The following is an 8,421-nucleotide window of genomic DNA, read 5'->3' on the forward strand; positions in this document are numbered from 1 at the left end:
CTCTCTGAAATCAAAAAGCAAACAAACAAACAAACAAACAAAAACAACACCCCCCCCCCAAAAAAAAAAGAAATTAGTAGAATGCTCAGGTTGTGTGGGGAAGGACTAGCACCTTGCTCTCAATCTGCACTCACCTGTGAAGGCCCCCAAGTCAGCACCGAAATCCAAGGTCTCTAGGGAAAAAGTGGAAAAACCACTGGCCTCCATGCTCTCCAAGCCCCTGTTTTGAAGAGGGGAGAGACAAAGAGAGGGAAAGCGGAGGGCAGAGAGGTTCGGTGGGTTCTGTAAAGTCACACAGCACGTTCAGGGCAGAGCTAGATCCCAAGTTCTCCAGGTGAGTTCCAGGACTGCCTGGCACTGAGCTAGGAGCTTTGCAAGCAAAGATGAATCAAATAAGCTCCCCTGAGAATCCTTGGGATAAAGGCCTGGGTCTAGCGCACTGGCCACCAGCGTGACATTGTCCACTGCTTCTATTCTTAAACACAGCAGTTTCATGCATTTGCCTTTCCTCTCACCCCTGATGGCATCAGAGTTTGTGACGCTTGAGTCTGTGGGAGAGGAAGAATAGATAAACAGACAGTTACAAGCAATACAGAGAATGGCATAACTTCTCTGAGGCACAGAACCAGAATGGATGGCTTGGCTTGTGAATAGTTAGTGATGAAAAACTTTAGGGAAAAGGTGATGCCTGATATACAGGTTGCCAGACAGAAAAACAAGTGCAGACACAAAAAATACCTAACTGCAAGGTGCATTTCAGGGACTGGGACCCCTTTAGTTTAACTTCTGTGCATACTTTTTCCTTCCTATTGCCTCCTTATCGCCAACGCCCCTCTTCAATCAACTTTCTTTAAAATCTCAGATCCAGAGCAAATCTTAAAAGAAAAAACAAGTCTCTGATAAGAACGGATGGTGGAGAAATAAAGACAGAACAGGGTGTATATGAATGGGCAGGGTCCAGATCAGAACAGCTTTTTTTTTTTTTTAAAATTTTAATTGATTTCAGAGAGGAAGGGAGAGGGAGAGAGAGAGACGGAAACATCAATGATGAGAGAAAAATCATTGATCAGCTGCCTTCTGCCCACCCCACACTGGGATCGAGCCCACAACCCAGACATGTGCCTCGACTGGGAATCGAACTGTGACCTCCTGGTTCATAGGTCAATGCTCAACCACTGAGCAACCCAGCCGGGCAGATCAGAACAGCTTTGATGGCAGTAAAGCTTGTAGAATGTTGACTCCCCTTCTCTGGGCTTGTGGAGTCCAGAATCCCTAGCACAGAACCTTCTGACACCAAAACAAATTTCCCTTTGCACTAGTTCTTGGCTTTCGAATAAAGTCTGCCCCCAGGCCAGCTGAGCTGGGGACATTAAGAGATGGCAAGCGGTCCTCTCCAGCTGGCCCCACACTCTGCTGGGCCTTTATTAGGCAGCGCTGGGCGTGGCCAAGGGCCAGCTGGGGATAGGAAGGCAGCTCAGGCCGGGTCCCTCCAGCAGGTTCCAAATGCCCTCACGGGATTCTCAGCTCCCTGCTGGCTCCCCACCCCTTATCATGTTCCCTAAGTCCTCACCCAGGCGTCCCCTCACAGCCAAACAATTCATCGAATCCTAAAATTACCATCTTAGAGTCTGGAAAAGACCACAGAGGCCCTCTAATTGCGTGGCTCCCAAATGTTAGTGTACAGACCTGCCTCTGCATCAGGGTCCCACACCAGCCGGACTCCAGCAAAATCTCTAGAGATGGGACCTGATTATGGGGATTTTAAAAAATATATTCCTCAGGGATATGATGAGCAGCTTCAGCCCTCATTCAATACAGCTCAAGCTTTCCTGTCAGTGGGCACCCAGCTCTGCCTGCACACCCGCGCGGAGGGGCGCGGGGCCGTTCTGTGTGGACGGCGCCGGTTCAGTGGCTTTCTCTGCTGAGTGTAAATCTGCCTTCTCACACTTTGTCTCGGCTCTGCACTCTGAGGCCTCCCAGAATGAGTGTTTTCTTTTCCAATGTAGCCTTTTGATGTTTGAAGACCGTGATCTCATTGATCGTCCCTAGTTCCCACAACTGTTCCCCGCAATGACCTTTTCACTGAGTACCCGGAACCAAAGTGTCCTCAGGTGTGGCCCTCCGACCACAACCAAGAAACTCTGCTGGCTCCCTTTCCATAAGACAAACCCCGCGGCTGCCAACCTGGCTTTCAAGACACTTTGTACTCAGGCTCCTTTTAACTTTTCAAGGTTCCTGCTCACCTGTCGCTTCCAACATGCTATCACCACTGCATGCTGGGTCAGTTTTGAATACACCAGATTTCATCTGTGCTCATCCATGTTTCTCATCCATGTTTTTTCCACTCTGAGACTGTACTTGTCCCCCTCTCAGTTCCCTCCCTTCTCCCCAATATCCGATCTTCCTGCGGGATTCACTTTAAGTGTCATTTCCTTAGTAAAGTTTTCTCTAATTGCTCCTTAGGCACTGCCTCCTACTTTGTAGGGATCTCTGACAGTTTGTATTAGATTGCATTTGAGTTGCTCATTTATTTGTTACTAACACATGTACATGACAAGACACAAAGCACAAATAAATGTGGCAACATTTTTCTGGAGTGTCATTCTACTTGGTGCTCCGTGATTTAAAACATTTATTAACGTAAAACAAGCACAACTATTTTTATGAAGCAGCACACGAAACCACATACATTTAAATAGTCTGTTTCACTGGGAAAAAAAGGTAGGGGGGACTACTTCAGATTAAGAGACACTGGAGAGATAGAACAGCCAAATGCATGACTTGGTTGATTCCAGATGGAAAGCTATGAGGACATTTTTGATACTGAGGACATTTTAATATGATCGTTAGATGGTACAATGGAATCGCTGTTAATCTTCTAGGTGTGGTAATGGTATTGTGGTTATAAAAGAGAATGTCCTTAGGAGATACCTGCTGGAGTATTTAGAAATATTTGGGAATAAAGAATTATGTCACCATCTTACCTTCAACAGTCATTAAAAATGATGTATATGTATGCATGTGAGACAAGAGATTGTTGAATCTAGGTGGAACGTACAGATGCTCAACCTTTGATGGGGTGATAGCCCATTGTAAGAGGAAAATATCATAAGTAAAAAATGCATTTAATAACGACACTGTGGAACATCAGTTGTTTACCTTCATGATCTCTCGGCTATCTGGGAGCTGCGGCTCGCTGCCACTGCCCAGCATCACAAGACAGTATCCTTCTGCATATCGCTAGCCCAGGAAAAGATCAGAATTCAAAATCTGAAGCATAGTTTCTATTGAATGCGTATTGCTTTTGTACCCTTGTAAAGTGGAAAATGTTAGGTCAAACCATTATATGTCAGGGACTGTCTGTAAATATTTCTCTCTTTTCAGCGTCCAGCACAGCTAGAGAGCGGCCCAGTTCTTGAGTAGGGGCTGCTGGGGACTGAGAAAATGAAAGGAAGAGACAGACACAGAGATGGAAGGAAAAAGCTGAGACCGGGTGGGACCACTGTTCTCTGATGGAGACAGAGACCCAGAGCCAATACAGCGTTTTTATTTTATACAACAAAAACCAGGAAGTTTTACTAAAGGTCAAGACAAAGGAGATTATGTGCATTATTGGGTGGGCCCGAGTTGTATTCATTCCTGATGCTTGGCTGGATTTAGGTAACGAAATCCACCCCCTGGCACCTGGGCTGAAGGTCAAGCCGACAACACTCCTGCCTCTGGCAAGGCGTGTTTCCAGGATGTGGCTCTGCCAATGCCACTGGATTCAGCTGACAATAATTAAAGAAATGCTCATGTGCCTTCCCAGGCACTCTCTACAACTGTATAGTTATGTTTGAAAATTTTCAAAATAAAAAGTTGGGGGAGTAAATCATACATTTTACAAACTCATGCTACAATTTCAAAAATAATTTCAGGAGTCCCTCTTTCTGCTCCAGTTCATTCTCTCTGGTAAGAACACTTCATGGAGAAGCTTGAGAAGCCCAAATTTTTGTTTTTCTCCCACTGTTCTGCCCCATTCTGCCCCAAAGAGGGGAGGACTGTCATTTCTGTATTCTCAGAGCCAGGCATGGCCTGCCACAGAGGAATGTTGAATAAATGCTCCCTGAATAGGCAAAACCACTAACCTGGGGAAACTGTATGTATGCTCAGGCTCCCCTTCCATAAAAGAGGTTGGACTGGACGACCTAAGGTCCTTCCCAGCCCAGCACCTTGGATGCTATACTCGGGGCATTGAAGGCAGATCAGTGGCCTTTTCGACACAAAACCCCCCAGTCTCACCAGGCAGAGAGGATCACAGTGAATTGGCCTCTGTTCTCTGGTCAAGCTCCTACGTTTCAGCTGAGCCGTGGGCTTTGAGAGAAGTGTTCTTAAAATCCATAGGACATGTGATAGTGTTTTCCCTGAGAGCCAGAAGGTGGCAGGGGAAGTTAACTGAGCTTTATGCTGCCCTCTTGGCTGTAGTCATAGCATTGGCTAACACCAGTGTCCTCAACCTTGATTACACATTGCAATCACTTAAGGAAGCTTTAAAATATACTGATTTTCGCCCTGACCAGTTTGGCTCAGTGGATAGAGCGTCGGCCTGTGGACTGAAAGGCCCCAGGTTCGATTCCGGTCAAGGGCATGTATCTTGGTTGCGGGCACATCCCCAGTAGGGGGTGTGCAAGAGGCAGCTGATTGATGTTTCCATCTCATGGATGTTTCTAACTCTCTATCCCTCTCCCTTCCTTTCTGTAAAAAAAATCAATAAAATATATTTTAAAAAATAAAATATACTGATTTTCACCCCAGGGACTCTGATTTAATGGGCCTGGGGAATGATCTAAGCATCTGGATTTTTAAAGGCTACATAGGTGATTCTATGTGCATTCTAAGGCCAACATCATGATGATGGGGTAAGAGCTCTAGTTGGATTTACTTCCTGGCTTTGCCATTTCCAAGTTGGTTGGGGTGTCACTTCTCTTTGAACCTGTTGAGCCGTATGTGACAATCAAGCGAGATAATGCATAAAATACGGAGCCAGAAAGAACAGCTAAATAGTTAAGGACAACTATTTTAAAAAATGTGTATTTTTATTGATTTCAGAGAGGAAGAGAGAGGGAGGGAGAGACAGAAACATCAATGATGAGAGAGAATCATTGAACGGCTGCCTCTTGCACACCCCCACTGGGGATCAAGCTTACAACGTGGGCATGTGCCCTGACGGGAATCGAACAGTGACCTCTTGGTTCATAGGTCGACACTCAACCCCTGACCCATGCTGGTTGGGCAAGGACAACTAGTAATGAGTAAACATGAGGAGCCTCTGTGGCTCTCCTAGGAAAGATAAAAAAATTTTGAGCCCTAGCCGGCTTGGCTTAGTGGATAGAGCGTCGGCCTGCGGACTGAAGGGTCCCGGGTTCGATTCTGGCCAAGGGCACATGCCTGGGTTGCGGGCTTGTTCCCCAGTGGGGGGCGTGCAGGAGGCAGCCAATCAATGATTCTCTCTTATCATTGATGTTTCTATTCCTCTCTCCTTCTCCCTTCCTCTCTGAAATCAATAAACAAATATTTAAAAAAAAAAATTTTGAGTTTGAAGAGCAGTGGTTCTCAAACTTGCATCAAAATCACCTGCGGGACTTGTTAAAAGGTGGCTGAATACTTCCTTTCCCCAAAGTTTCTGATTCAGCAGGTCTCCGGTGGGCCTCTAAAATTTGCATTTCTATCAAGTTCCCAGGTGATGCGGATGCTGCTGTTCCAGAGACCACACCTTGGGAATCACTGTTCTTGAACGGGGTTTCTCAACAGCACCACTGTGATATTTTGGAGCACCCAATGCTTTGAGCACCTTTGGCCTCTACCCAGAGATGTGCATAGCATCTCTCCAGTGGTGACAATCAAACATGTCTCCAGGTACTAACAAATGTCCCTTGGAAGGCAAAATTGCCCAGTTAAGATCTACTGTTCTAGAGGACACACGTTAAAGAAGAATCTAAGAATCTAGGTGGGTTTCAGAGGCAGGTGAGGAGAAGGAGTTGAAGCCTAGAAGAAAGGAGGAGAGTTGGGATAGCTCAGGGATTCATGCAGAGGGTGGGCGCCCACTCAGAGCTTTTTTGGAGAGAGATCATTATGGGTCTAGGGTACGGAGACAGTTGACCAAATTTGGCTTCATTTGGTCCCACAGGAAGAGGCTATAAGCCTGGCCGCTCCCTCTGTCCTGGGACACGGCTGTCAAGCCCTAAAATCCCTTGGAAGGAGCAATCCTGACCTAACTCAGATGGCCTGACAGCTTTTCCTTCAGGCTTAACTGCCTGCAGCCCCCAATTGCCCAGAGCTCTCACACCTCAGGTTCCCATCCACACACCTTGAGGTATTAACAAGCAGCAGACTCTCGTCTATCTGTGAGAGCAAATAACTTTGCAGGTTCACTCTGACAAGAGCCTTGACCTGTCCAAATCCACCTCCCTGACAATTCAGTCTACAAAACTCAACCACCCAGTGGGGGAAAAAAATCTGGCTCTTTTAAGTGCCAACAGTATTAAGTGTTAGAGACCGTGGAAGTCATAAAGGGAAATTAACTGAAAACCAGAGATGCCATTACTCATTCGGGAGCAATCTCTCTCTCCCAAAGTGAGAATACAATTTGCACTCTCTGGGGATGTTTTATACTCAAATCTTTATTCCCCAGGCGAGGGCCTCTATTTCCTTCAAATTCTAAGTGGTGCTGCTCTTTCCTACCCCTAGCCTCTACCCAGCCTTTGAAGGCACTTGGCAGGAGGAAGAGGCTAAGGTTAGAGGAAAGCCCTTGCAGTCTCCAGGGCCCTCGTTCTACCCAATCACTGCCAACTTCTCAAGGGATTATTAGGCTTTTAAAAGTGCAATGTCAACGTTGAAGCCTTAGTTTACCCCAAGCCAAGTAAGATGGGTGAGCGGAGGGCACTGGACTAATTATGAGGCATGTGGACTTAAAAAAGGGATTGGGGGTAACCTGTGACAGTGGGAGAGGTGTGAAGAACAGCTTGCAAAACATCTTCAGCCAAACCTCTCCCGGTTAAAGGCATAACCATATATATAATTATTGCTCAGGCCTGAAATGAGTCACCATTCCCTTTGAAGATCCCACTATAATTTGTACACTAAAGGCTCTAAGCCAGTGCTTCTCAACCTTCTGGCCCTTTAAATACAGTTCCTCATGTTGTGACCCAACCATAAAATTATTTTCGTTGCTACTTCATAACTGTCATGTTGCTGCTGTTATGAATCACAATGTAAATATCTGATATGCAGGATGGTCTTAGGCGACCCCTGTGAAAGGGTTGTTCGACCGCCAAAGGGTTCTCTACCCACAAATTGAGAACCACTGCTAAGCACTCCTGCAGTTAAAAAAAAAGGTTTCATTTTATTTAACCCAGGCTTTTTCAAATGTACTTGAGCCTGGAATCTTTATGCCCAATGTTTCTAACGTACCTGGGAAACAGTGTTCTGTGGAATATACTTTAGGAAACCTCAACCTATAGGATCAGGTTCATGAAGTACAAGCTCTCCAGGATTTGGTAATTACCTGCTGTTCCCCACCTATAACAACGTTAAAGTTCAACGCATATGTTCTTGGTCCACCTGGCAAAAGCCCCACTCATTTTTTATTTATTTTTATTTTTTAATATATTCCATTGACTTTCCACAGAGAAGGGAGAGGGACAGAGAGTTAGAAACATCGACGAGAGAGATCGATCAGCTGCCTCCTGCACGCCCCCCACTGGGGACGCGCCCGCAACCAGGGTACATGCCCCCGACCGGAATCGAACCCGGGACCCCCCAAGTCCGCAGGCCGACGCTCTATCCACTGAGCCAAACCGGTCCGGCCCCACTCATTTTTTTAAATCCCAATCTAAGCATAATCACATAATGTGTTAAACTTCCTTAACTCTCCCAGGTACAATAAATTGCTGTTTCCAGTGGTCTTTTTTTTTTTTTTTTTTTTAAATATATTTTATTGATTTTTTACAGAGAGGAAGGGAGAGAGATAGAGAGTTAGAAACATCGATGAGAGAGAAACATCGATCAGCTGCCTCCTGCACATCTCCCACTGGGGATATGCCCGCAACCCAGGTACATGCCCTCGACCGGAATCGAACCTGGGACCTTTCAGTCCGCAGGCCGACGCTCTATCCACTGAGCCAAACTGGCTTCGGCTCCAGTGGTCTTTATTCAAATTTCATTCACTGTATTAAAAGAAATTGACTTGATAGCTTTACCATCCTGCTGGTTCCATCATTAATGAGTTAAATATTGGACGTGTGCTCACTTAAAACCATCCCCTCTCTCTTTTAAGATACACAGATGATTCAGGTTTGTGAACTAAAGTATAAAACCAAACATGTTAGAATAGGTTGGAGGCGTGAAGACCTGTGTGAAATATGAAGTTCAGGAAAGATACAC

Source organism: Myotis myotis, unplaced genomic scaffold (genome assembly GCF_014108235.1).
Source record: "Myotis myotis isolate mMyoMyo1 unplaced genomic scaffold, mMyoMyo1.p scaffold_m19_p_2, whole genome shotgun sequence".
In the NCBI taxonomy this organism is placed as follows: domain Eukaryota; kingdom Metazoa; phylum Chordata; class Mammalia; order Chiroptera; family Vespertilionidae; genus Myotis; species Myotis myotis.